Consider the following 6,000-nt stretch of genomic DNA (forward strand, 5'->3'; position numbering starts at 1 on the left):
AGGAGTCTCTCTAATGCAACTAAGTCAGAGTTTGGTAAAAAGTATTTCATGTAGACAAAGTGTCCTCTTCAAAAAATCAGGTTGCTGCTCTCAGACATCATACAGATAAGCACCTCCTTCCTGTGGGAGTTTGAATTATAGGCAAGGTCTCTGAGTCAGCAAGATATTGTAAAACAATGAGTAGTCCTGTGGCAAAATCCACTTCTTCAGATAAGCTCGAGATTTGAAAGAAAAGGGGGCAAGTTATTGTGTTAATGATTCAATGTAAGAAAGGCTTATCCTACCTAGCAACTGTTGCTAGATAGAGTGTTAAGAAGCTGTTGGTAACTGAAAATCCATTTATCTTTTTTTGCTATTGAGGTAGTTTATCAAGACAATTAAAGCTGACCTATAAAGATAAGAATTTATTTATTTGAAATATTAGGAAGTACAGTATAAAGAAGTATTGAAATATAAAATCTGCTTGGTTTCTCTGTATAAATAGCTGGACTGTCTGATCTTCCTGAGTTTTGCAAGCAGACTTGTGGGAAATCTTAGAAATGTAGATTTGAACATTTCACACTTTTAACAGAAGAGGCAACAGTGCTGAATCTTAGAGCCATCCTTTCTTCCAAGTGCTTCTCAGTCATTCATGTTAAATAGATTATTGCAACACAAACCAAAAATAGTTTTAAATTGTGACTGAACACTTGGCCCCACTGAAATCTATGCCCAGTAGGGTCAGGATTTCTCCTACAGGAAAGACAATAATTTCCTATCTAATTTAAATCAGATTTCTCTTTCTTTGTGCTCGTGATGTCACAACTCTATTTGTCTTCCAACTGCCATAAAGTTTTCCAAGATAGACAAGACCTGAATTTCTAATATAAGAGACAAAATACTTCTGGTCTTCTTTGGACATTGTAAAGCAGAAGTGGGGGACACACATTCCAATTAATTTTCCTTTTCAGGTCACCTTTAATACAATTAAATCAGCATTACTAATCTACATTCATTTCTTTGACATTCATGTGTCTCTTCAGGGGAGTGATATCTAAGTTGTTAATTCAAATCCATATCAAAACTATTTGCAAGTTTGGGTCTGAGATTTTGATTTGCATGCTACTTTGCTTTTCAAATTTGTATTTCATATACTAGTGATAGAAATGTAGCCGTGTTAGTCTGGTGTAGCTGAAACAAAATACAGAACTATGCAGCACTTTAAAGACTAACAAGATGGTTTATTAGATTATGAGCTGTCGTGGGCTAGACCCACTTCCTCAGATCAAATAGTGGAAGAAAATATCACAACCATATATACCAAAGGATACAATTAAAAAAAAGTGAACACATATGAAAAGGACAAATCACATTTCAGAACAGAAGGAGGATGCGGGGGTGGGGGGAAGGAAGGTAAATGTCTGTGAGTTAACGATATTAGAGGTGGGGAAAGGTGGATGTCTGTGAGCTAATGGTATTAGAGGTGATAATTGGGGAAGCTATCTTTGTAATGGGTAAGGTAGTTGGGGTCTTTGTTCAGCCCCCCATGGAGAGTGTCGAATTTTAGCATGAATGCCAGTTCAGAGGATTCCCTTTCAAGTGCAGATTTGAAAGTCTTCTGGAGTAGGATGCATGTGATTAGGTCATTGAGACCGTGTCCTTTCTGGTTGAAATGGTAAGAAACTGTTTTTTCTTTGTGATCCTGTCTAATGTCTGTTTTGTGGGTATTGATTCTTTGGCGAAGTGTCTGAGACGTTTGTCCAGTGTACATAGCAGACGGACACTTTCAGCACATGATAGCATAAATTATATTTCTGGATGCGCAGGAATATGTATTCTTCATCTTATAACTCACTTGGTTAGGCCCAATAATGGTGTCAGCAGAGTGAATATGTGGACAAAGCTGGCAACGGGGTTTGTTGCAAGGGAAAGCACCAGAGTTGGTATTAGTGTGGTATGTCCTGTGGTTGTTGGTAAGAATCATCTTGAGGTTAGGTGGTTGTCTATAGGAGACTATGGGTCTGTCTCCCAGAGCTTCTTGGAGTTTAGTGTCCTGTTCCAGTATAGGCTGTAATTTATTGATAATGTGTTGGACAGGTTTAAGTTGGGAGCTGTAGGTGATGACAAGTGGTGTTCTATTGTTGGTTTTCTTGGGTCTGTTTTGTAGTAGATGGTTTCTAGGTATTCATTTGGCTCTTTCAATTTGCTTTTGTATTTCTCCGGGTGGTTAGTTGAGGTTTATAAATGCTTGGTAGAGATCCTGAAGTTTCTGGTCTCTGTCAGTGGGATTAGAGCAGATGCGGTTGTATCGAAGGGCTTGGCTATAGATGATGGATCGTATGGTGTGTGCTGGATGGGAGCTGGAAGCATGTAGGTAACTGTATGAGTCAGTGGGTTTTCTGTAGAGGATGGTGTCTAATTTTCCATTGTTGATTTGTACTGTGGTGTCCAGGAAATGGATATCTCATGTGGAATGGTCCAGGCTGAGGTTATATTTCATATACTGTTAGCTTCTTTTTTGGGAAGGTTATCTGAATGACTAAGAAGTCATAAGAAGTGTTGAATTATTTTATTTTAGCAATTATTGTTTGGTAACTTCCGAGTGTCGTGTTATTTTGAGTTTTAAAAAATGTAATGATAGGCAAAGGAATCAATTTCTTTAGCTTTTTTTCCTAGGGCAGAATTAGGTATTCACTATGTGGACTACTTGTGCCGACAGGGAGGGGGAGAAAATTGCTGCCACAGCCCCATGTGGCACAGTCTGGGCAGCGCTGAGGGCTCACTGGGGAAGGCTAGCTCCTACCCACCCCTTCTGGGGGGCCCAGAGCCAAGCCCAGAGCTGGTGAGGTCTGCCACCAGCCCTGCCTATTGCATTACATAAGAATCCAATGAACTGGCTACAGCACTGGCCCTATTAAATAGCCTTGGTGTAAAGTCTCAGAGAGGTTGAAGTGGAGAAGATATGAATAGATTGTTATTCTAAAGTATGATAATTCTAGTAAAAAATAATTAATCCCTTCTTTAATACTTTAATGCATAGTAAAAGAATGAGTCATTTGATAAAGTGAATAGCTTGGCATAAACAAATGAAAAGAAATACTACTTTGCTTTCCATCAAATAAACCTGTGGCATTTGCCATAACTAGAATTTCTAGAATCCAGTGCTGTGGCTGAAATTTTAAAGTGACTGGATAATAGCCGTATTTATATAATTAAATCTCATGCTTTGTAGTACCATCTGGAATCAGAAAGGAATCTTTGTCACTGTGTACCACAAAACACTATGAAACCTAGATACATTGCAGGAGGATTTTGTCTTTGAAGAACCAAGTATTTGTCACTGATACTTTCATTGTACTGGCCTTGGTAGACAAAATGATTAGTATGATATGTTTTCCATCCTACCTCATTAAATAAAATTCTCATAAGGCTTGCATTGCCCTAAAATAAATTACACCCTTGTCTATCATCTTTTTAAAGAGTAATTGCAATATGTTTAATTAAGAAATGTATAACAAATTGAATGTCAGGAGGGTATAGTGAGTTAATGCATTAGTTTTTACTGATGAAGACCCATGTTTTAATTCAGATCGGTTCATACGTGACAGGATGACATTAATTTCATTATTTAAATCTGTTCTGTAATAGATATAATTAATAATCTCTGTTCAAGGAAAGCCCAGCACTGCAGAGTCTGGAGCTGTTGACTTTCAGAATGTAAAGGGGGCTTTCCATCAGATGCAGTGGGAAAAGAATCTGGAACAGCACCTGTCCACACTGCATTTTATCAAACCTCTCATTCTCAAAATACTAAAACTTATGCAGGTATAAAACAACATGGAAACAAGGGTATTCAGATGTTGTTAAAATTAAAGTTTTTGGGTTGTTTGTTATTGGAGGTGTTACTAGAAGTGTGGCATGCAGCAGAGAAAACAACTGTAGGTCACTGATAACAAGAGGAAAACAAGAATGTTAGGTAACAAACATGCTGCCTGCTATCTTTTCAGTGCTTTCAAGCAAAGGATAGTCTTAGAATTTGAAGTAGTGTGAGGAAAGGTGTAATATTCAATATTGCTATTATAAAATGTTTTTAATTACCTTTCTGAACACTTTCTGTTGCTCTTGTCAGAAAACTAGTCAATATCAGAGAACATTAGGTCAAAGCTATTGAAAAGTGACCAGTTGTTTCTGGGTGCCCGATCTGAGACGTATTTGACTTTTAAAGGTATCAAACACCCACAGCTCCCATAGATTTAACTTGGAAATACAGCTGCTCTGGACTCCTGAAATATAGGAATAGCAATGTGTCAGACATGTCAAGGTGTCTCAGACTGGACAAGCTAATCAATGATCACTCCAAAATGTGTGGTGTCTTTAATAATTCTAAGCCAATTAATAGCCAGTTGTAATACAATATTTGCTGTAATAATAAACAGTGTGAGTAAAGGTCTTTAATAAATGTGTACCTTAAAAATATTTACAGCGGCATTTAAGGGATGATTTCAAATTCTGAGTTCAATGTAGCTGTATTGATTTATGCCAGTTGAGGATCTGGTGTCTGCTCTTTAGCATCATCTTCTTGTTAACTTGTCCATCTTCTCATGTGACTTTGCTGTTCTTAGATTCCAGTCTCTTGCACATTCGTGGGTGTCATGGTAACAGAGAAATAGCTGCATGTAACAGGTTAGAACCCCCCTCCCAAACTCCTCAGTGTTTCTTATACAAATAATTTTTGTGCCCTTTATTTGGGTCTGTCACACATTGCACCCCAAATTGGGATGTGTTTGGGTTGATAAAAATGGCTCCTTTACATTTGCATTATTTAAGGACAATCAAGGGTTTCATGCAGCTCCCTAAGACTTCAGTGGAATGATACCCACAGACTTTAATGGAAATTTGATTGGATCCAAAAGCATCACTTTCCTCTTTCTAGTATCTGAGTAAACAGAAATGATTAAGTAGATGCTTCAGATTAGTGGCTCATTCATGGGGGAGGGCTATTCCCACACTTAGACATACAGAGTGCAGAAGATGGGGGCCTGCAAAGGATCTTAAATACCTTGCCTTTATAGGCTCTGCTTACCAAAATCCCCCAGAATCTCAGATTTACTGACTTTGGGGGGTAGCTGCCACCATCAAGTGCTTGAACCCTGAAAAAAACAGGAAGGAACACTTGAATTTCTTCCCCGGGGTACCCCCAAGCTCTTTTGCCCTAAGAGATCTTGAAGAAGCAAAAAGCACAGAAAAACAAACTGTATCTCTGATGGCTGACCTCCAAGGTAGGCAGACACACAGAGACCTCCTGTTAGCTTACAGGACACAAGAATCAAATTATTGCCTTAAAAAGATGATTGTAGACTGAGTAAAGGAATGAACAGAAATGGGCAAAACCTTCAAAGTGAGGCTAAGGTGTATGAAACTTGTGAAGAGTGCATCCAAGTCATTAACAAGACAAAAAGATATACTTGATAAAGCATACTTGGTTGCTAGGTGTTACAGAGCAACTAAGAAAAGAACAGATCAAAACCACAAAGAATCATAGTGTTAGATGGTGAGTGGGGGAGGGAAGGCATAGATTCACATAGAGAAGTTTAACCAAACAACCAAAATATAGAAAAATACCCTGATCGCAACTAAATACATGTTTTCCCTTTATTTACTCATGATCCCTTCCTGATTAAGTCCACTTCCATGCCCCGAATTCCATGACTTAACTCCTGGCTTAACTCCCACAGGAAAGAAAGCAGGCAAGGTATCTTATACAATTCAAATTTCAGCACTGCATCCCATTGGTTCTTCTGGCTCTCTGCCAACTCCCCTGCTAGCTACCTGAGTTTAACCCTTCAGTAACCAGGTGCTGGCCAGCACTCCTATCCATCACATATGGTGTTTTTAGTTTAACTATTTGTTTATTAAATTAAAGCAATAAGTAGAGTCTCAAGCTCAGACATTCCAATCTGTGTCCAAACTTGCCCAAAAACTCACAGGGGAGTACAAAGTTGCTATACTGTTCTGGACACA

This window comes from Pelodiscus sinensis, chromosome 5 (genome assembly GCF_049634645.1).
Source record: "Pelodiscus sinensis isolate JC-2024 chromosome 5, ASM4963464v1, whole genome shotgun sequence".
In the NCBI taxonomy this organism is placed as follows: Eukaryota; Metazoa; Chordata; order Testudines; family Trionychidae; genus Pelodiscus; species Pelodiscus sinensis.